This window comes from Zeugodacus cucurbitae, chromosome X (genome assembly GCF_028554725.1).
Source record: "Zeugodacus cucurbitae isolate PBARC_wt_2022May chromosome X, idZeuCucr1.2, whole genome shotgun sequence".
NCBI lineage: Eukaryota > Metazoa > Arthropoda > Insecta > Diptera > Tephritidae > Zeugodacus > Zeugodacus cucurbitae.
Window position 1 is genome coordinate 2,764,469 of NC_071672.1, and position 25,180 is coordinate 2,789,648.

Here is a 25,180-nt window from a genome sequence, read left to right on the forward strand (position 1 = left end):
GATTGGTCTTTCGCCCCTATACTCAATTCTGACAATCGATTTGCACGTCAGAACTGTTTCGGTCTTCCATCAGGGTTTCCCCTGACTTCAACCTGATCAAGTATTGTTCACCATCTTTCGGGTCACAGCATATATGCTCAAGGTACGCTCCAGTTAGAGGTATAAATAATTATAAATTATCATTATACATAACTATATGGAACGCCCCGGGATTGAATTAATAGTAAAATATTTCACTAAAAATTAATCCCATTATATAAAAGTTAAGTTAATTTCGCCATTAGATTTAATATAACCCAATGACTTGCACATATGTTAGACTCCTTGGTCCGTGTTTCAAGACGGGTCCCGAAGGTATCCTGAATCTTTCGCATTGTTAATCATATAAATGCATACAATTAATATTTAAATCAATGATAATAATATTATTGTAAAATTCAAAAGAATTTAAGCATTATATATGTAAAATCTATCAACACTTTATCAAATCATCAGTATTTATTCTATGTTAATAAGCTAAAAGCAAATTAATTTGAATAAACTTAACACCAATGATCTTTTGATATATATTTTATTATGTTAATAGATTACAATGTCCTTATATGAAAAAAATGCACACTATTACTATCTTAATGTATAAAAATCACGTGTCACATTGTTTGTTTTCGATGGACTCCTAAACTACTGAAACGATTTTAATGAAATTTTTAACACTGTGTGCAGTTTGGTCCAACTTGAAAGATATGATAGTTTATAACTCTCCTTATAGTCGCATTATTTATTTATTGCAAATAATTTGTTTATTATTAGCAAAGAGCTATCCACCAGTTGGTGGCGCTAAGTACGCTATGTAACAGTAGATGGCGCTATATTTCTTTTTAAATGTTCATGGATTTAGGCTGTCATAGCAAAAGCTGCCACTTGCTATAAACATTAAATGAAAATGCGTTGTTTGAAGTTTATATTATTTGTGGTAAAGTTATACGAATCTATGACTTCCAATATTCTAAATTTAAGAAAAAATCACATACAATCCGTGAAATAAATAAAGTTATGTACATATGTATGGTCAGACAAATAAGCAATGAACAGAGTTCAAAAAGCGTTTTAACTATTTCAAATAAAAATTGGGCGGGGCGAAGTTCGCCGGATCAGCTAGTAATATTATAAATATCGCAGTTATAATGATGAATTTTTCATAATGGATATTCAGGTTCATCGGGCTTAACCTCTAAGCAGTTTCACGTACTATTTAACTATCTATTCAGAGTTCTTTTCAACTTTCCCTCACGGTACTTGTTTACTATCGGTCTCATGGTTATATTTAGTTTTAGATGGAGTCTACCACCCACTTAGTGCTGCACTATCAAGCAACACGACTCTTTGGAAATATCTTTCTAGTAATCATTAACGTTATACGGGCCTGGCACCATCTATATGTAAATGGCCTCATTTAAGAAGGACTTAAATCGTTAATTTCTCATACTAGATATTAAGATATTCCATACACTGCATCTCACATTTGCCATATAGACAAAGTGACTTAGTGCTGAACTATTTTCTTTTCGCTCGCCGCTACTAAGAAAATCCTTGTTAGTTTCTTTTCCTCCCCTCATTAATATGCTTAATTTCAGGGGGTAGTCCCATATGAGTTGAGGTTGTATAAAAATATTTATATTTATTTTATATTTTAGCTTTTTGCTATTTTAAAGAAACGTACATAATTATTTCTTAACACCAATAATTTTCTTAATAATAAATATTCAATCTTTTCATCCCGTACGTACTACTTTTCATTATAACAACAATATTATTTTCTTGCTTTTTTACATTTAAAGGCAATCCTAGAATAAAATAATTTTTTATGCTAGACGTTCCTCTAAATGTATATATTATTTGAAATAATATTGAAATTTTATTGTTTTTGGGAATACTAAGATTCTTATTTATTATAAAATTTCGTTCAAATATGAGGTGTTCAAGAATATATTTTCTATATTTCTTTTTATGCTATTAATATTATGGATTGAAAAATACAATCCAGTAATATACCATGTGCTTAAATTCTTTTAATTGACTAAAAGAATAAGCAACTAATTTAGCATAGTCTTACAACCCTCAACCATATGTAGTCCAAGCAGCACTTTAAAATTAAAAAAAGTACATAACAGCATGGACTGCAATATGCGTTCAAAATGTCGATGTTCATGTGTCCTGCAGTTCACACGATGACGCACAGTTAGCTGCGTTCTTCATCGACCAATGAGCCGAGTGATCCACCGCTTAGAGTGATACTTTTTTGTTTATTTTAATTTAACGTCAATAGTTTTTAATTTATTGAAAGAATAACATTTCGTTTTCGTATATTATATAAATTATTTTAAAACAGCTTTCAATAAATTGTAATTTTCAACCCAAACATTTACAAGTTGCGCATGTCTTAGTCCAACAAAAACAGTAATTCCTTTTTTATTACATTTTATTTAATTTCTATAAAATTTTAAGGAATTACACGTTAATGAGAACAAATTAACTTATCATTTATATTATTTTTATAAATAATAAGTACAACTATATATGTTTAAAGGTTTGTTGCGTTCAAATACAATGTATGAGATATAATTTTCATTATACTACAATACAAGGAGTAAAAAAAAAAGAAAAAAAAAGAAAAACATTCAAATAAATGAATGAAAAGAAAAAAAAGAAAATAATTTTTCTTTTTTATTCTTTTTTTGTTTGTTTGTTGGTTTGTTTGTTTGTTTTTTTTATAATATTTACGGATAGGAACACAATAATGATCCTTCCGCAGGTTCACCTACGGAAACCTTGTTACGACTTTTACTTCCTCTAAATAATCAAGTTCGGTCAACTTTTGCGAAACAACCGTGAAACACAAGGCGTCACAGTGATCACGTCCGGAGACCTCACTAAATAATTCAATCGGTAGTAGCGACGGGCGGTGTGTACAAAGGGCAGGGACGTAATCAATGCGAGTTAATGACTCACACTTACTGGGAATTCCAAGTTCATGTGAACAGTTTCAGTTCACAATCCCAAGCATGAAAGTGGTTCAGCGGTTTACCCGGACCTCTCGGTCTAGGAAATACACGTTGATACTTTCATTGTAGCCCGCGTGCAGCCCAGGACATCTAAGGGCATCACAGACCTGTTATTGCTCAATCTCGTTACTGCTAGACGCAATTTGTCCATTTAAGAGCCTAGTGTCCTTATAATGGGACAAACCAACAGGTACGGCTCCACTTATATAAACACATTCAAACACTTGCACATTCAAGATGAACTCATGAATGAAGGCTATATAAGCTTCAACACCATAATCCTGAAAGCATCTATTTAATATATTTGAGTTTCGTTCGTTATCGGAATTAACCAGACAAATCACTCCACGAACTAAGAACGGCCATGCACCACCACCCATAGATTCGAGAAAGAGCTATCAATCTGTCTTACACGCTTATGTTCGGACCTGGTAAGTTTTCCCGTGTTGAGTCACTCCACTCCTGGTGGTGCCCTTCCGTCAATTCCTTTAAGTTTCAGCTTTGCAACCATACTTCCCCCGGAGCCCAAAAGCTTTGGTTTCCCGGGAAGCGACTGAGAGAGCCGTAGTAGTAGCTACACCCAATTGCTAGCTGGCATCGTTTATGGTTAGAACTAGGGCGGTATCTGATCGCCTTCGAACCTCTAACTTTCGTTCTTGATTAATGAAAACATCTTTGGCAAATGCTTTCGCTTAAGTTAGTCTTACGACGGTCCAAGAATTTCACCTCTCGCGTCGTAATACTAATGCCCCCAAACTGCTTCTATTAATCATTACCTCTTGATCTAAAAACCAATGAAAGTAGAACAGAGGTCTTATTTCATTATTCCATGCACAAAATTTGCAACCATGGTAGTCCTAGATACTACCATCAAAAGTTGATAGGGCAGACATTTGAAAGATCTGTCGTCGGTACGAGACCATATGATCTGCAAGTTATCTAGAGTTCAACCAATATAACGATCTTACGATCGCTTGGTTTTAGCCTAATAAAAGCACACGTTCCAAAAGGTCCGTGTTTATTTTGCATGTATTAGCTCTAGAATTACCACAGTTATCCAAGTAACTGTTAACGATCTATGGAACCATAACTGATATAATGAGCCTTTTGCGGTTTCACTTTTAATTTGTTTGTACTTAGACATGCATGGCTTAATCTTTGAGACAAGCATATAACTACTGGCAGGATCAACCAGAATAATATTTTTTATTCATTTATATAATATTTTTTATACTATATAAATTTTTATAATGATATTTTCAATATTTGAAAATTAAGTACACGACATATACAAAATGCAAAGAAGAACGAAATCGCGACGATAAATAATTATGAAATTTCTTTTACTACGATTGATTAAAAAATTCACTTCATTTCATTTAATTTCATATTATTGTATTATTTATTGCGGTCTTATTCGGACTTTGAGAGATTGTATCTTATCGTGAGAAAGAATTTTCGTTCTCTATACATATATAATATAATTATTAATGTAAGGACGATGTTTCTTCTTGTATTTGTTAAACTTTCAAATAATATCATTTTTTTATACATTTTACTTTATTTCAATGCATATAGTGTATATATCTTTTTTTAAAAGTATATACGTTTTTCTTTTGATTTGAAATTAATAATTTCAATTCAATTATTTTTCATTTTATTTCATATATGATATGAAAGTATTCGAGCGTAATAATATAAATATTTAACTTTATTGAATTTTATTCTTTACCCACATATATTTTATGTAAATAGAAGAACAAACCCCAAAAAAGTTAAATTAAAAAAAAACGACTACATTATGTTAGGTATAGAAGAATAATCTCAATTAATAACATTTCATTATTAACAAAATTATTTCTATTTAAACCAACTGTAGCAAACCAGGAATAAATTGTTTTGCTCTCATTTATATATTACACTTAAATACTCTTATATATATATGAAAAAAATTTTCATATAAGTACTAAGTATGCAATTTCATACAAGTATTAAAATTTTCATACAAGTACTAATATCAAAGTTTCATACAACATATATGTTTTCTGCCACGCACACCTCACCAACCCGAAATCGTATGAAAAAAATCTTTTTAACCATATAAAAGTTTTAAATTCATATATACACAAGTAATTTATATCATTTTCTACGAGCATTATGCTTATAAGAAATATTACAACATCAAAAATAGCTTAACATTTATTTTTTTTTTAATTTTTTGTACTTATATGAAAATTATTTAGTTGTATGAATTCATACACTTAGTACTTATATGAAAATTAATTACTTGTATGAATTCATAAACTTAGTATCTATACGAAAATTATGTAGTATTTATATGAAAATTAATTAGTATTACTAGCTGACCCGGCGAACTTCGCCCCGCCCAATTTTTATTTGAAATAGTTAAAACGCTTTTTGAACTCTGTTCAAGGCCATTTATTTGTATTGAATGTTAATATATTCAGGGAATAACGTCTCTGATCAATTTAAATATTTTTAGCGAAGTTCGTTCTTTGTTTTGTTTTGTAGCGTGTAAACAAATAAAGAAGATGGCTCTCCAACACGCTAACATGACACATACATACCTATGTATGTACATATGAAACTGTAAAATTTTGAACTTAAACGATAAATCGGTTTGAATCATTCGAATTCTCAGAATGAACATTTCCTCACTTTTAGATTTGCTGTGTTGTAGTAAACTATTCACTACAGTGAAATTATTCTTTATGAATAAAGACGGAAACCTTAGTATATATCTGGTATAAAAATCCACGGGATTGAGATTTGAACTTGAGGTCAAAATTTTTAAAATTATTGATGAAAATTTTCGTAGAGTTGATAATACGCACAAATTTTCATAAAATAGTTCATTTTTGATTTTATATTCAAGTTTTTAACAAATAAGTTAATTACAAAATTGTTAGTTGATAACATGTAACATTTAATTTTATAATCTTAGGATAGATAATTCTTAATTTTTAATAGTAGTATTTATTTTTTTGAATTAAAAACATTTTAATTTAACTTAGCACTAATTGGTGCACAATATTTTTGGTTAACCTGTCTCGAGCTAACACAAATAGATTTGATGGTTTTCCTACACGTGAGCATGCAACATATAATTGCCCATGGGAAAAACATGGATTATCCAAATCTAACCCACAAATGGGCATTTATTTATAATTTTACTCCATACTTATGTTGTGCTTAAGATAAAACAGGAAAATAGTGTTTTACAGTTCATACTTAGGTTATGCTTAAGCACTGAAAATGGGAGGCTTAAGCAACGCTTAAATAACAGCTGATTTTTGTTTTGAATTTGCTTTGAATTTTCAGCGACATCTTTCGTAGCGTAGGGCAAGTGTCCGTTCGTTTGAACTCAATAACAGCTTATACTTTTCCTTCAGTTCCCATAGGTGCTCCGACTCGCTAGTGATGAAATTTGGGGTTCTTTTGTTGTTTTCATCAATTTTTTATATAATTTTCCTCGCAAATTTATGTATTGTCTGTTATAATTTAAATATTTCAAACATATTTTTATGAATGACATTTGTAAAACATATGTTGCCCATAACGTTGCCATATATCATAATAAAATTTTATAGAAATTAAGCATTGACTGTGAAACGCAAACGACTACTCAGTTTGCAACAATACTTAGCTAAGATTTTATTTAGGCACAACTTAAGTATGAACTGTGAAACCGGGCATTAGCCATACAAAATTCTAAACCTAAATGCAAATAAATGATTTTTTTTTTTTGCATTTAGGAAATACATGCAGAAATCAACTCTGCGATTTCCTAAATTCCTCTGAAATCTCCCAAATTCGAGGAAGATTTACTGGAAAAAAGTGGCAGCATTGCTTATTTGTCTGACCATACATATGTACATAACTTTATTTATTTCACGGATTGTATGTGATTTTTTCTTAAATTTAGAATATTGGAAGTCATAGATTCGTATAATTTTACCACAAATAATATAAACTTCAAACAACGCATTTTCATTTAATGTTTTTAGCAAGTGACAGCTTTTGTTATGACAGCCTAAATCCATGAAAATTTAGGAAGAAATGTAGCGCTGTAACACAGCGCACTTAGCGCCACCAACTGGTGGATAGCTCTTTGCTAATAATAAACAAATAATTTGCAATAAATAAATAATGCGACTTACAACTGCACACAGTGATAAAAATTTCATTAAAATCGGTTCAGTAGTTTAGGAGTCCATCGAAAACAAACAACGTGACGATTTTTATATATTAAGATATGAAAATTAATTAGTATTTGTATGAAAATTAATTACTTGTATGAATTCATACAATTAGTATGTATATGAAAATTAATTAGTACTTATATGAAAATTATTTACTTGTATGAATTCATAAACTTAGTATCTATATGAAAGTTATTTAGTATTTATATGAAAATTAATTAGTACTTATATGAAAATTATTTTCATACAATTAGTATTTATATGAACATTTTTTACTTGTATGAATTCATAAACTTAGTACCTATATGAAAATTATTTAGTATTTATATGAAAATTATTTACTTGCATGAATTCATACAATTAGTATTTATATGAAAATTTTTTACTTGAATGAATTCATACAATTAGTATTTATATGAAAATTAATTAGTACTTATATGCAAATATATCACCATGTGGTTTCGGCTCTTCGCAGATAGGGACATCTAAAGCCAATATTAACGTTAGTACCTGCCGACGACGGCCTTACCTCACGGTGCTCAAAAGCACAGCGGATCAAATCAATGCGATGATCAGCGCCCCGAAAAATGCAATGCATTATTCAGTACCAATTGGCGTGTGGTATGGACACACTAACCACCTTGGTGGGGTTCAAGGCCTATCTAAAACCTCTGCCGTGCTTTGGGTCCGGCACCCGGTTGCAATGCAACTCCACATTGAGTGACCAAAGTCACTCTCCCCGCATTTGGGTATTGAACCACAACCACCACGATACTCCCCGAGGAGCCAGTCCGCATGAGCAGGTTGGAGCGAACTCCAAGGGCTCCTACTCCCCGTGGTACCAGAATTAAGTCTCCGGTCAGACCTCGTAGCCGAAACTACTACCAGGTGAGCTTCCATACAGCTCTGGACTGGTGACCAGGGATTGAATCCCATTCTCTCATCCAATTCATACACCTTTCATACCAGAAGCTAACCCCTATCTTCAGCCAATTGTCTTCGCCGCCTGAACAACACGCGCGCAAATCTTTCAAACGACCCTAACTGTTCGCATCCCGACTAGTGGAGATCACACCACTAACATCTAACCGTCCATCAGTCCAACTAATCCCCATACCCCCAAGGTCCCTAATGTCTGAGTACATCGGGCATTCCGCTATAACATGCACCCAATCCTCAACACACGCCCCACACATACACTCTGGACTATCTGCAAGGTGCCTCCTATGCAAGAATGCATTAAGAGGCCCATGCTCCGTAAGCAGGAAACCCAGACTTAGACAGAATCTGAAGTCTGGGTTTCCTTCTACACACCTAACGTCCCGGATGTACTCATAAGTCACCCGACCATTGAGACTACTGCCCCAACGGTCTTGGCACCTACACCTGACCCTATCATCTAGAAGCCTCTTGCTCCCTAGATATCCCTCCCTCTCCACATCATCATCGGAAATCAAATCATTCCGCAGCAATGACACACTCAGACCCCTTCTTAACCTGAATAATACAGCACGCTGCATGACAACCAGGTCAAGAGGGGGCGCACCTAGTAACACCAGCAACGCATCCGTAGAAACGGTGCGACATACAGGCAGACAGGCGAGCATCATGCAACGCTGGACGGAGAGAAGCTTTCGGCGACTCTCAGACCCCTTCTTAACCCGAATAATACAGCACGCTGTATGACAACCAGGTCAAGAGGGGGCGCACCTAGTAACACCTGCAACGCATCCGTAGAAACGGTGCGACATACAGGCAGACAGGCGAGCATCATGCAACGCTGGACGGAGAGAAGCTTTCGCCGAGCGAAGACCGTCGTGGCAATTCGCCACCATACAGCAGCTCCATAAGTTTCACAGGCCACAAACAAGCCGCGGTATATGGTGCGAACAGCACGACGTCCGAGGCCCCAATCACTCCGTAAAACGCGCATAACCTTACCTACGACCGCCTGCAGTCGCACCTTCACACTCACCAAGTGTGCAGTAAAACACGTTCTTTCACTCATGGTCAACCCCAGGTACTTGACTTGCGTCACATACCTGATGCCGACCCCATTCACTCGGACAACCGGTGGACGCCCCGGTGACAGTCTGCCTTTTAAATGCATTGTCACCATTTTGTCCATGGAGATGTCTACACCCACACTTATCCACCAGTTGTGGACAATTTCTAAAAATTGTCCTCCCACCCGATCCAACTCACGCCTTGAGCGACCTTCAATAAGGAGAAGAAGGTCGTCCGCATACGCACAACACTTACAGAGTGGTTCGAGCTGCCCAAGCAGAGAGTCCATCATGAGGTTCCATATATATGGACCACAGATGGATCCCTGCGGACAGCCGAGAGCCACTCCAATCTCCACACTCCCATTCATTCCAATGATAGAGGCTTTTCTGTCCGAAAAGTAGCTTCGCCAGAGACTAATTTCCGGACAGCCAAGTTCCTCTAACCGTACTATCACTCGATCCCAGATCAGATAATCGAATGCCCCCTTGAAGTCAACAAATATGCCTAGGACATACTTGTTGACATTCTCCCTAACAACATTCTGCACATACATCCACGCATCTTCCACACTGCGTCCTTTCCTGAACCCATACTGCCTATCCGTCCACATACCCTGCGTTAGCTCCTGAAGTCGGTCCACCATAACCCTCTCCAGTACTTTTCCAAGCACCGGAAGAAGGCTGATGCCCCGATAAGAACGAGGATCACTCCTGATCTTATCAGGGGACTTCAGGAGAGGGACGACCCTGGCACTTTTCCACTCACGTGGAAAATATCCCTCCCACACGCACTTATTATAAATGGCCTCCAAGTATTCCGGAATGAACTTCCACAAGCTTTTGCACATCTCTCCGTTCAAACCATCAAAACCTGGGGACCGTTTAGACCTAACCAGGATAAAGGCGTATCCCAACTCCTCATCTTCTAGTGGAGGAACAGGTACCTCTTGTGCTTGAGGTGCCTGAACCTCAGCCCTGGGAAAGAACGCTCCTAACAGAACCTCCGCACACTCTCTCCACGTTGAAAACACAGAGTCACCAACGCGGAGAGAGGTGATATCCTCCCTCTTACGACCCCTTCAGATCCTGTAGACCTGCCCCAGGGGTCGTCCCTATTCTCCCCAACAAAGCTCCTCCATTCCTCTTCTTGTATTCTCACAAGCATATCCTTATACTCTCTAACCGCACAACTAAAATCATATCTGATCTGGGATAACCTATCCGAATTGGACCGCCGAGAACGCTGAAACTTTCGCCTCAACCGTCGGACAGGCCTCCTCTTCAAGGTTAATTCATCCGTCCACCACTTAATTTTCCTAATCCTAGAACTTTCATACTTCCTGAAAACCCTATCATTAACACACCAGACCAACTCATACAGCCCTGCAATTTGCTCGTCCACCCCCAGTTCCTCAAACTCACTAAGCGGTATTTCCAATACCGCTTCCCTTACATTCTGTCCATATTGGTTCCAGTCAGTACCAGAGTTACGCCATCGCCGCAATGGACCCACGTACGCCGATGGTGGGGATTGCGGAGAAATCATAATTTGTATCAAATTATGAACACTCAATCCCCACCCTCCCATAATCTCCCAACTGACGTCAAACACTCTCCTTGCTGCCTCATTCATTAACGTTACGTCAATATCACTCATGCCCCTAGGCCCCTCAAACGTAAACCATTCACTCGGCTCATTCAAAATGTGGAGGCTCTTAGCCACCACCCATTCACTCAATACCTCGCCTCGGACGAATGACTGGATATCTTACTAAACCACATCGAGGACGAGGCATTCGCATCCAACCCTAGGATAAATGGGCTACTACTTCCCAGTAGTAGTAGTTTATCCATGTAGCCCAGGTAGGGCTCTAGGGGCTCGCTAAATTTGCAATACAAACTAGCGACAATCATTCTACCGAACTCCCCCTCTACTGAAACACACACCCCCTGTTGCGACGAATCCAACACTACGCAATCGTAGTTTGGATCCGTCACAACAATTGCGGCATTACCCCCAAGGTCCGTAAAGACCCTGAAAACTCCAGGAAGACCCCGAACCACACCATTGGTGGTGTAGGGCTCCTGGAGTAAGGCAATGCCGGACCCACCCTCAAGCATACAACCCCCCAACTCATACATCACGGCATACGATCCCTGACAATTTAGCTGAAAAATACCCCCCATCAGTGTCTGGAGAGGGCGCGCTCAACAACGCCACAGTATATCGGGCAGACAGCGGACATCATAAGATGCCCAGCTGGCCTACCCTTAAATGCACAGTTGCGACAATGGGGTGCATTGACGCAACCGGCAGCTCTGTGGCCTCCCTGACCGCACCTCCTACAGACATCTGATTTGGCCCTACACTCAGCCACTCTATGGTCAAAACCCATACACCGGAAGCAGCCAGCAACAGGGGTATCCGGTCGAACCCTGAATGAAAACCACTTTATGTAGCACCTTCCCGCTTCCAAGAGGGCGGACACTGATTTGTCCGAACCCTCAAGGACAACGTTGGTGCTACCATCAGCGGCCACCTTCCAGGGCCGACTGACCATCCGCACATCCGACTTTCGTGCCTCAGGGCTGACGTCCTGGAGGTTCAACCGAAAGAGCTCCTCCATGAAGTCATCATGGGAGATTTCGGTGTGAACCCCCTGAACCACAACCCGCGGACCCAACTTCCGGTTCACAGTCACATCCAATCCCACCTCCCCAAATTTGGCATTATTCGCCACCTTTTTCCTCTCTAAAACAGAGGGGGTGCGAATAACCACCCCACCACCCTTAATCGGCTTCACCTCGTGCACTCGCACTCCGAGGGAAGGTCCCACCTCCTTCACAACTTTCTTGATAACCTCCTTAGAAGAGGTGGTCGGGGCTTTGCTTCGCACCACCACCGACCACGTCTCAACGGGCTTCGGCAGTGCCGGAGCAATCGCCTCCAACACAGGTGCCTGAGGCGCACGCACCGACTCTGCCGGAGCCAAACCCCCAACCGACCTCTTCGGTTGGGGAATAGATCCCCCACAACCCCCCCTGAGAGCGTCAACCTGACCGCGAAGATGGGCATTCTCGGTTACTACCGTCATCAGGAGCGCCTCGTAATTCGAGACAAGCTCCATCAGCCCCTTTGCGGTAGTGACCTCAAAATCTTTAACCCCAAACACTAGGGCGTTTAATTCAGCCGTAACTGCCTTCATGGCAGCAACATGGCTGATAGCGCCTCCCCCAACCACACCCCCAATAGTTTAACCCCCCTTTTTCTCTCCCTTCTTTTCCAATTCCCTCCCACTCGCGACAGCCTTCTTAGCGGCACCCTTCTTAACGGCGCCCTTACTCGCGACACCATTTGCCTGTGTGAATTCAATTCTGCTGACACCGTGTGAACGCAGTTGTGCTGACACAACGGTTCGCATGGAATATTTGGCAGTCGACTGCGTAAACATAATTATGTTGGCTCGTAGGTATCGGATTACACTTAGTGTGAGCGACCTGAGTGAAGGTTGCGTCGACGGATGTGTTTTCGACTAATTGGTCATCGTGAGAGTTAATTCACGATAACTCCTCCCCTTCTAGGTGGGGAACGTCCTCGGTCCTCGTAGCTGCGTTTTTGATAGCCACTTCTACTGCTTTGGTTATGGAAATTCTCCTCCTGGACATGGCCATACGCCGTAGTATGAAGGCGACCAGTCCCGCAACGAGGAGGATACCAATAGCTGTCACACTTACTATATGACCTTGCTCAACACTTCGTTGCAGATGTTTTATATGTTGAAGATTCTGTTGGTTAACATGGTGGAGGTAAGGCGCACTCAATATCTCGGAGTGTTGAGTTAAGTTGATTGTGCAGGCCCATGGCGTTTCAGGCTTAAGAGTCGCCGTGGCGTTTTTATTGTAAAATATCGTGTCATTAATCTTTACACGATCCTTGAAGACAACTAGGTAGGTACCGTTTACTGTGATCGGAGCCTCGTTATTTTCTTCTATGGTAACCAGCTGATCGTTAACGATTACCAAACCATCACTTATTGGCGCGATCGGTGGGAGGTTGTTAAATGTTATGCTGCAGTTGGCGGTGTTGCGTGTCATAAGTTGTAAAGCGCATGACGTCATTGATGATGCTAGGCAGAACGATGGTGTAGTATCGCTACAGTTTCTTACCGCCAGCGTGTGCTCGTGGCACTTGGCTAAGGTAGATTCTTATAGGTGCAGGATTTGATGGCCGTGAGCTACCGGAAAAATAGTTACTTTCTTACATCTAAACTTAGGGATAGGGTATCTTATTAAAAAATATATTATATTATTATATTGTAAAATCTTAATCCTAGCTACAGCTATAACATCGGCTACAGTCAGGTTTGTGAAGTGCTCATTTCCTATTATGGAATTTACTTCATTACTGTCCATAAGGATTGGGTTCAAAATACCAACTTTTGCGAAAGTAATGGATGTAATTAGGTTATCTAATTCAGTTATTATTGCTCTATTTCTGGCCATAAGTACGTCATAAAGATGACCTGTGTCTATTTCTCTTTGCTTTGTTGCTTTCAAGATTTTATTTATTGTAACTGTTAGGCTGTTTATTTCCTTTTGTATTTCGGTGTTAATGGTAAACTGTCGGTCCTCTGAGTCAATCAGTTGTTCCGCTGTGTTCGTTAGTCTGTCGAAGTCATCATGATCGGGAGTCCCAGTAATGTACTTCAGTATTGTTCCTAGTGCGTTTAAACTTCTCGTCTGCCTGTGATGAGTATTTACCGTCTGTATTAGTTTACTTATCTGGTTTATGTCCGCTTCCAACAACTTTTTCATATGTGTTTGAGGAAAGTGTTCTGTAGCGTTAATTGTCTCGTCTCTTAGAAATTCGTATAGTGTCAGGTTAGTAACGTGTTTGATGTGTCCGAAGTTCTCCCAGATTACAAGTTCCCCTTCGACAACTGGAATGTACTTTGCCTTGGAGTAGTCTATTATCCGTCCCGTCGATGCCGATACTAATATGGCTATAACCAATTCTAAATAATCCTAAAGTAATCCTAAAAGCATATGAATTTTTAAATCTAATAAATGATCCTGAAAGAATATAAAAAAAAAATTTTGTCTATCTAATTTCAGCGAAGGTTGTCCTTATGGGCCCTCCTCCCTCTTATAAGCACCGTTGTGCCTAAGTCTCTTTCAATGTTTTCCTCGGTATAGAGAGGAGTCAATTTATTGCCTAGTCTCTTATTGTTTTTGACAAGCACTTTGTCCCCCATCTGAAACTCTCTATCCTGTCTCTGTTTATTTTGGTTTATTAATTCCTTATCCTGTGCGTTTTTCAGGCGAGATGATATCTGTGTGTTGGCTATTGCCGAACGAAAAATGTTAATGGGTTTCTCCCCAGTCACCGTATGAATAGAGTTATTATATTTTATTGTGGCTAGAAGGACTATTTCCTCGATATCATCCAGTTTTTGATCAAGTTTAAGGCATCGCGATATTTCCATCAGTGTGCTGTGGAATCGCTCTACCTGGCCGTTTGATGTACTGTGTAAGGGTGGGGCATTCGCGATGTCGATGTCGAAATGATTTTTTAGAATGGCCTTGATGCTGTGCGAATTTAGTGACTTTTCGTTGTCATAATAAATGGTTTTTGTACTTGAAAACATGTTTAGTAACTGTAAAAGCTGTGGTTTTACGTCCACTATCGTTCTAGACCTAAGTGACTGTACTATCGCAAACTTTGAAAATTTGTCGATGCAAGTCAGAAAGTACTTTGATCCGGTGGAAAATATATCAATGTGAAGGATTTCTCCACAATATCTTGGTATGGGTGTCTGAGCAATAAGTTGCTTTTTTGGGTGGCGGTCATACTTTGCTTGAGAGTACACACGGCAGTTCGCAGCAAACTGCTTAGCCTTCTTTTCCAATTTTGGAAAAAAATAGTCTTCTAATATCTGTTTTGTATTCTCTTGTGCCGCCCGATGCGCTCGATTATGCTCGGCCGCAATGATCTCCTGTTGTTCGTTTATATCTGCAATATCATTGTCGAACTTCTCTGTATGTCTAAATTTTACGGTTGGAAATAGTTCAACTAACTTATGCTGAACCTGTGCTAAAGTATGCAGATCGCTGTAAATTGCGTTAACCACGCCAACTTTCACAGCCTCCTGTAGGAGTTTCAACAAATCGTCTGTTGTTTGATATGAAATGAGGTGTCGTGTTTTTTTCCCAAAAATTACGAAAGTTTTTCTCTGCGGCTCTACTCCCTCTTCTATAAGGATCTGGTTGCGGAAGCAATTTACCGGCTTAACGGTTTTTTCGATTGTATTGGTTGACGACTCTTCACTGGGAATTGTTTCAACACTTGCACTATCTAGGGCGTTTATGTGCTGCCTAGATAGTGCGTCTGCAACCACATTTTCTTTACCCGGTTTGTAGATGAGCTTCGCGTTGCACTCATCAATGAAAGCTTTCCATCTCTTAATTTTTGAATTCGGATTTCTGTCGGAAACCGCAAAGGTTAGCGGCTGGTGGTCTGTAAACACTCCAAGGTTGGGAACTCCGTATAGGTAGTTTCTGAGCGTTTTTAATGCCCATACAATGGCTAGTAATTCCCGCTCATTGGTCGCGTAATGCTCCTCGCTACTGGACAAGGTGCGAGAAATCATGGTAATAGGTTGGCCCTCCTGCGAAAGGACGGCACCTATGGCGTGTGAGGATGCATCCGTAGTCAAATCGAATGATTTACTAAAATCTGGATAAGTTAATGTTACGTCTTCAGATGCTAAAATTTCCTTTAATGTATTGAAGGCCTTTTCCTGTTCGTCAGTTAAATCAATTTTGATTTTTTTGATTGTGACGCAGTAACTCGACCGTATGGGCCCCTCATAATATTCGACAGGGGTTTTGCTATCTTGGCGAAATCTCTTATGAAATAGCGGTAATACCCCGCCAAGCCCAAAAATGATCTCAGCCCTCTTAAAGTGGTGGGCTGAGGGAAATTTCGAATTGTGTCGACTTTGTCAGGACACGTTTTAATTCCTCCTTGCGAAACCAAAAATCCTAAGTATTCAACTTCGCTTTTAAAAAATTTGGACTTTTCTGCCGAAACTCTCATATTGGCTTTGAATAAACTTCTTAATATTGCTTCAACATCTTTCAAGTGCTGTTGTTCATCCTTCGAGAATATAATGACATCGTCCACGTACACGAAACAGTTTTTTCCTATGTGTTCCCTCAACACGCCATCTATAGCCCTCTGAAAAATACCGGGAGCATTCTTCAGGCCGAAAGGCAGCCTGCAGAATTCATACTTCCCGTTCTTCACGGAGAAGGCAGTCTTTTCTCTATCGCGCTCCGATAGTTTAATCTGGTGGAAACTTGACTTCAGATCTAGAGTGGTAAAAAATTTACTCCCACCAAGATTGGACAATATTCCTGTAATATCGGGAATCGGGTACTTGTCACTGATAGTTTTCTCGTTCAGTTTACGAAAATCTATAACCAATCGTTTTTTCTCGAAGCCGTTTTCATCAAGTCCTTTATTCTTCACCACCCATATAGGGTTGTTATATGGGGACCTAGAAGGTCGAATGATGCCATTCGCCAAAAGGTCTTGAATTTCGTTATTTAAGAATTCCGAAACGCCCAGTTGATATGGGTATAACCTTGAGTATACCGGTTCCTCGTTTTCTGCGCGAATCATTGCAACTACATTAGTATTGTATGGAAGTGCCTCATTGGGATCTGCAAATACCCCGTTTACACCGCCAATTATTTTGACGAACGCCTTTTCTAAATGCTTAGGAATTGACTTGACCTGTAGTTGAAAATGACTTATGTCCTGGCTATTGATGAATAAAATAACCTCCTTGCCAAAGTCATGTTTAATCGTGTTTGTCCTTAAGTTTATATTCGCGTGTACCTTGTTCAATAAATCCAGACCAATCCCACCATCGAACGATGTCAGATTGGGTAATAAAAAAAATTCTGTTACTACTCCGAAAATTTTAACTTGGCATTTTTGATTGATAGGGGTAACTCCGTGAATTGATTTGACTGAAAATGGATTCTGGACCGATTGTATTCCTTTTAACTCCGGTAGGGGTTTGATATAACTCTTTGATGCTCCAGTATCGACAAGGAGTTTGACTTCCTTCCCCCCTATTACCCTTGAAATCCAGGGAAGGAGGGACTTTGCTCTAAAAAATTGAGCTCATCATTTTCAATGTTATCGGCAGCTTGTTCTGCTTCTTTATCGTATGTTGCTTCGTTAAGTAAATCGACTTCGTCATTTAGATGATTTACTCGTTGTAACTTAGGTCCGGTGTATCGTCCCGAATTCGCTGTACGTTTCTGCAAATTTCCCTGCGACCTGTTATTTTGAATCTGGGTAGGGTTATTAGATAAGCGTTTATATTGAGATATGGAAGGATCTACTTCCATAGGCTCGACGTGCTTTTGACCAGAATAGTTATTATTGGTATAAGATTTCAAGTTACTAACCGAATTCTGTGTGTGACTGGCCTGCCTGGATTGCTTAGCGACTGAATAATGTGGATTTTTATGACCCGCACTGGACTCAGAGTTAAACGTCTTTTGATTACTGGTGTTCTGAGTAGTGCCAGTTTTTTTGTTGTACGAACCTTCATGTAATCTATTCGCAAAATTCGTCGCAAAAGCGTAGCGTTCGTTATTAGCGTCTACCTCCTGTGCCAAGGCCAGGGCAGATGGAAGATCTGATGGTCTCGACGCGAACAGGATGTCGCATAGAGGCTTCCTTAAACCTGATATGAATACCCTGAGCGCATCGGCTCTATACTTCTATCTATACTTTTCATTTATGGTGTCCGCCACACCGCATTCGTAGGACATAATAGTCTTGTTTGCTAACAGAGTTAGCTTCTTTTCTAACTCATCGTAGAATTCTAAACACGACATTGCACCTTGCCTCAGTGTGGATAGCTCTTGCTCGATGAGATATATGGGCCGCTTATCCGCGTAGGTAAAGTCGAGGCGGGAGATTATTGCATTAAAATTCAATACCGTGTTGAAGGACGAAAGTACTGCGTCGGCTGCACCTCATACCTTATTTCTAAGAATAGTAACCGCTTGGTAGTGACGTTCGCTGCCATCATATCTTTTAAATAACTCATATGCATTGTGTGCAGCTTCACGCCAGGACACATAGGTGCCCGGGTGACCGAAAAAATCTGGAAGAGATTTTATTGCATCAAGTGTGATTTCACAAGATATTGCAGGTATGATTGCCACCTTTGTGAATTTTTCAATTTTTGGCTTCGTCAGAGCAACCTGGTTCTGAACTGCAACTATTTTCTTATCGAACTCTAGTTTTTGGGCAGCTAATGCCCTGCCCACCTCTGCTCTAACCAACTCACCTACTTGTTCAGCGTTCATGATTTGTTCTTCTGTATTCTTCAAATTAAGTTTTCTGAATAAGTCTTCTAACTCCCTATTCATCTACTTTCCGTAAAAATTTGTAATTCAATTTCACTTTATTCTATTAAAAGTTATTCATTCATTCACAATTCGCAAAAGCTGTATTCTCACCTCCTTATTTCACTTTTTTTTCTTTAAATTAGAACGAGATAAGCACTTCACTCACCTTTTCATCCTTAAAATTGGTGACTTAAATTAAATCCTCTTCGAGGCTGGAGTGTCCTTTACTGCGTTCCTCATTAAGGCTGGAGTGTTTTACTGCGTTACACTTGTCCTTTACTGCGTTCCTCGTTAAAGCCGGAGTGTTTTACTGCGTTACACTATAGTCGACTTAATTTTCGCGTGCCCCACGTTGGGCGCCAATTAAAGGATTTTATTATTCCGTTAAACGAATTATAATTAAATTTCTTTATTTTCCACAGCTCGCTGCTTTTCGGTTTAAGTGAGTCTTAAAAACTAAAATTTACAATCATTTCCTAGCCTACAACTAACCAACGGCGTCGCGCTGCGCTGCCACCGTTCTGCCACTGCTTTGCCTGTGTGAATTCAATTCTGCTGACACCGTGTGAACGCAGTTATGCTGACACAACGGTTCGCATGGAATATTTGGCAGTCGACTGCGTAAACATAATTATGTTGGCTCGTAGGTATCGGATTACACTTAGTGTGAGCGACCTGAGTGAAGGTTGCGTCGACGGATGTGTTTTCGACTAATTGGTCATCGTGAGAGTTAATTCACGATAACTTATATATAAAATTAAGGGGCAAAACTTCCTGTTCGCATACTCCTCCTAGACGGCTTACCCGATTTCAATGAAATTTTCAGGGGTGATTGGGGTCTGTGTGGAGGGTGCACATAAGAAATTTAATGTGTGTATCATTGCACGTTTTGCAAAAAAAAAATATTTGCAAGAACATTGCTATATTCCGAAATACCACAATATTTCACTTGGAATCCATCATCGAAAACATTTCAACGACAAAAGCAAGATGAGCGTGTTGACGGTTAGCCAAAGGTCCGTAAAACCGATGCCATAGGACGAATTTAAACCATCCATCCGAACAACGCCGAATGTTTCTATTTGCGTCTGCTATTAGTCAACATGCACGGACCAAGATCATTTGATGATTTGAAAACTGTTGACGGTCAGTTGTGTGCGACGTATCATGAAGCATGTCAGCGATTGCATTTCTTAGAAGATGATATGCATTGGGACTCCGCACTTCATGACGCATCACTCACATCTCATCCAAAACAAATACGCGTACGAATACCATAATAATATCTACATGCCTTCTGTCAAATCCGCAAGAATTGTGGAATAAGTACAAAGACTGCATGACCGTGGACTTATTAATTTTGACGCGTAATCGAGCATAGGACGCAGACTTGCTATATACATTACAAATGTATAATGATGATTTGATATTGGTTGAAGATCTGTACCTTACAATTGCGAATATGGCATTAGCGTAACTTGGCATAACCGCGCCCAATCGTTCAGCGATTGATATGCTTGACCATGAGCTTCAACGTGAACAACAATACGATTGCAATGAATTGCGTGCTTTCATACAAGCTAACATTACCAAATTGAATATTCAGCAGAAAAATGCTTATGATAAGATTATACGAGCGGTTGACAATAACGCCGGTGGATTCTACTTTCTGGATGCGCCCGGTGGTACAGGGAAAACGTTTCTGATCTCTTTGATTCTTGCTACTATACGGTCACAGCAGAAAATTGCGCTGGCAATTGCTTCGTCAGGCATCGCTGCTATTCTACTTGATGGCGGCCGAACAGCACATTCTGCGTTGAAATTACCGTTGAACATCCAAGTCGTGGAAACACCAACGTGCAACATATCGAGGAATTCAGCAATGGCAAAAGTTTTGCGAGGAGCTGGAATAGTTCAATGGGATGAGTGCCCAATGGCTAACAAAAAGTCATTAGAAGCTTTCAATAGAACCATGCAAGATTTACACCAAAAGCAACAACTTTTTGGCGGAGCATTAGTCTTATTATCTTCGAATTTCGGCAAACTTAGCCAGTCATTCCTCGACCAACTCCTGCCGACGAAATAAGCGCATGTTTAAAATCGTCAGTTTTGTGGAGACATGTTCAAAGGCTGACTCTTACCATCAACATGCGAGTCCAATTGCAAAACGATCGATCCGCAGCGGCGTTTTCGAAGCAGTTGTTGGACGTTGGCGAAGGCAAAATACCAATCGATGATACCGGTTTGAACACATTGCCGAACAACTTTTGTACACTTTTACAATCGAAAGAAGAATTGATTGAAAGTGTATTTCCGAATATTGTTCAACACTATTTAAGTGAACGCAATATTGGCACCGAAAAATGTACACGTCAACGAAATCAATTTTGCCTTTCAAGAAAAACTGCCAGGAGAAGCTACAAAATATACATCGATTGATAGCGTTTTGAATCAAGATGAAATAGTCAATTATCCAACTGAATTCTTGAATTCTTTGGATCCCCCCGGTCTGCCACCGCATAGTTTGGTCCTGAAAGTCGGTTCACCCATTATACTTCTACGACATCGAAGGATCAAAAAGCGACGTCGCTATGAACGCTTGGCCGCCACAAGCCAGTTACCCCTGTGGTAACTTTTCTGACACCTCTTGTTAAAAACTCTTTAAACCAAAAGGATCGATAGGCCGAGCTTTTGCTGTCTCTGTGTGTACTGAACACCGAGATCAAGTCAGCATTTGCCCTTTTGCTCTATGTGTGGTTTCTGTCCGCACTGAGCTGGCCTTGGGACACCTCCGTTATTATTTGAGAGATGTACCGCCCCAGTCAAACTCCCCACCTGGCAATGTCCTTGAATTGGATCATACCTGAGTGTTGGAGTTATACCAAATTTTAATTATAACAATAACACCGAAATGCTATCATTTCAATAAAATATGTTTATATTTATATAACAAACTCGTGGTACTTTGATCAAGAAGCTTGCATCAAAACCCAATACCATAAGATATATAAATATACCCATATAATGGCTAAGCAATGATACACGTTCCACTTAATCAAGTAAGTAAGGAAACTTAATCAAGTAAGTAAGGAATCTTATGTCTCCTTACACTGCCAGACTAGAGTCAAGCTCAACAGGGTCTTCTTTCCCCGCTAATTATTCCAAGCCCGTTCCCTTGGCTGTGGTTTCGCTAGACAGTAGATAGGGACAACGTCCGGTGGGATTAACGTGGGTACCTGCCGACGACGGTCTTACTCCACGGTGCTCAAAAGCACAGCGGATCAAATCAATGCGATGATCAGCGCCCCGAAAATGCTACGTATTATTCGGTACCAATTGGCGTGTGGAATGGACACACTAACCACCTTGGTGGGGTTCGAGGCCTATCTAAAACCTCTGCCGTACTTTGGGTCCGGCACCCGGTTGCAATGCAACTCCACATTGAGTGACCAAAGTCACTCTCCCCGCATTTGGGTATTGAACCACAACCACCACGATACTCCCCGAGGAGCCAGTCCGCATGAGCAGGTTGAAGCGAACTCCAAGGGCTCCTGCCCCCCGTGGTACCAGAGTTAAGACTCCGGTCAGACCTCGTAGCCGAAACTACTACCAGTTGAGCTTCCATACAGCTCTGGACTGGTGACCAAGGATTGAATCCCATTCTCTCATCCAATTCATACACCTTTCATACCAGAAGCTAACCCCGGTCTTCAGCCAATTGTCTTCGCCGCCTGAACAACACGCGCGCAAATCTTTCAAACGACCCTAACGGTTCGGCATTCCGACTAGTGGAGATCACACCACTAACATCTAACCGTCCATCAGTCCAACTAATCCCCATACCCCCAAGGTCCCTAATGTCTGAGTACATCGGGCATTCCGCTATAACATGCACCCAATCCTCAACACACGCCCCACACATACACTCTGGACTATCTGCAAGGTGCCTCTTATGCAAGAATGCATTAAGAGGCCCATGCCCCGTAAGCAGGAAACCCAGACTTAGACAGAATCTGAAGTCTGGGTTTCCTTCTACATACCTAACGTCCCGGATGTACTCATAAGTCACCCGACCATTGAGACTATTGTCCCAACGGTCTTGCCACCTACACCTGACCCTATCATCTAGAAGCCTCTTGCTCCCTAGACAACCCTCCCTCCCATCATCATCGGAAATCAAATCATTCCGCAGCAATGACACACTCAGACCCCTTCTTAACCCGAATAATACAGCACGCTGTATGACAACCAGGTCAAGAGGGGGCGCACCTAGTAACACCTGCAACGCATCCGTAGAAACGGTGCGACAAACAGGCAGACAGGCGAGCATCATGCAACGCTGGACGGAGAGAAGCTTTCGGCGACACTCAGACCCCTTCTTAACCCGAATAATACAGCACGCTGTATGATAACCAGGTCAAGAGGGGGCACACCTAGTAACACCTGCAACGCATCCGTAGAAACGGTGCGACATACAGGCAGACAGGCGAGCATCATGCAACGCTGGACGGAGAGAAGCTTTCGGCGACCGAAGACCGTCGAGGACGCTCGCCACCATACAGCAGCCCCATAAGTGGCACAAGCCACAAATAAGCCGCGATATATGGCGCGAACAGCACGACGTCCGAGGCCCCAAACACTCCGTAAAACGCGCATAACCTTACCTACGACCGCCTGCAGTCGCACCTTCACACTCACCAAGTGTGGAGTAAAACACATTCTTTCACTCATGGTCAACCCCAGGTACTTGACTTGCGTCACATACCTGATGCCGAAACCATTCACTCGGACAACCGATGGACGCCCCGGTGACAGTCTGCCTTTTAAAAGCATTGTCACCGTTTTGTCCATCGAGATGTCTACGCCCACACTTATCCCGCAGTTGTGGACAATTTCTAAAAATTGTCCTCCCACCCGATCCAACTCACGCCTTGAGCGACCTTCAACAAGGAGAAGAAGGTCGTCCGCATACGCACAACACTTACAGAGTGGTTCGAGCTGCCCAAGCAGAGAGTCCATCATGAGGTTCCATATATATGGACCACAGATGGATCCCTGCGGACAGCCACGAGCCACTCCAATCTCCACACTCCCATTCATTCCAACGATAGAGGCTTTTCTGTCCGAAAAGTAGCTTCGCCAGAGACTAATTTCCGGACAGCCAAGTTCCTCTAACCGTTCTATCACTCGATCCCAGATCAGATAATCGAATGCCCCCTTGAAGTCAACAAATATGCCTAGGACATACTTGTTGACATTCTCCCTAACAACATTCTGCACATACATCCACGCATCTTCCACACTGCGTCCTTTCCTGAACCCATACTGCCTATCCGACCACATACCCCGCGTTAGCTCCTGAAGTCGGTCCACCATAACCCTCTCCAGTAGTTTTCCAAGCACCGGAAGAAGGCTGATGCCCCGATAAGAACGAGGATAACTCCGGATCTTATCAGGGGACTTCAGGAGAGGGACGACCCTGGCACTTTTCCACTCACGTGGAAAATATCCCTCCCACACGCACTTGTTATAAAAGGCCTCCAAGTATTCCGGTATGAACTTCGACAAGCTTTTGCACATCTCTCCGTTCAAACCATCAAAACCTGGGGACTGTTTAGACCTAACCAGGCCAAAGGCGTATCCCAACTCCTCATCTTCTAGTGGAGGAACAGGTACTTCTTGTGCTTGAGGTGCCTGAACCTCAGCCCTGGGAAAGAACGCTCCTAACAGAACCTCCGCACACTCTCTCCACGTTGATAACACAGAGTCACCAACGCGGAGTGAGGTGATATCCTCCCTCTTACGACCCCTGCAGATCCTGTAGGCCTGCCACAAGACGACCTATTCTCCAAAACAAAGCTCCTCCATTCCTCTTCTTGTATTCTCACAAGCATATCCTTATACTCTCTAACCGCACAACTAAAATCATATCTGATCTGGGATAACCTATCCGAATTGGACCGCCGAGCACGCTGAAACTTTCATCTCAACCGCCGGACAGTCCTCCTCTTCAAGGTTAACTCATTCGTCCACCACTTAATTTTCCTAATCCTAAAACTTTCATACTTCCTGAAAACCCTATCATTAACACACCAGACCAACTCATACAGCCGAGCAATTTGCTCGTCCACCCCCAGTTCCTCAAACTCACTAAGCGGTATTTCCAATACCGCTTCCATTACATTCTGTCCATATTGGTTCCAGTCAGTACCAGAGGTACGCCATCGCCGCAATGGACTCACGTACGTCGAGGGTGAGGATTGCGGAGAAACCATAATTTGTATCAAATTATGGTCACTCAATGCCCACCCTCCCATAATCTCCCAACTGACGTCAAACGCTCTCCTTGCTGCCTCATTCATTAACGTTACGTCAATATCACTCATACCCCTAGGCCCCTCAAATGTAAACCATTCACTCGGCTCATTCAAAATGTGGAGGCTCT

General features: G+C 40.9%; 1 non-coding gene across 1 annotated transcript; it reads right to left on the reverse strand.

Annotated features, from left to right (window-relative positions):
- Positions 1–2,112: 2,112 nt before the first annotated feature.
- On the reverse strand, positions 2,113–2,291 carry LOC128923175 (5.8S ribosomal RNA). The gene has a single exon (XR_008472210.1). It is a non-coding gene; the product is annotated as a 5.8S ribosomal RNA (ribosomal RNA).
- Positions 2,292–25,180: the final 22,889 nt, after the last annotated feature.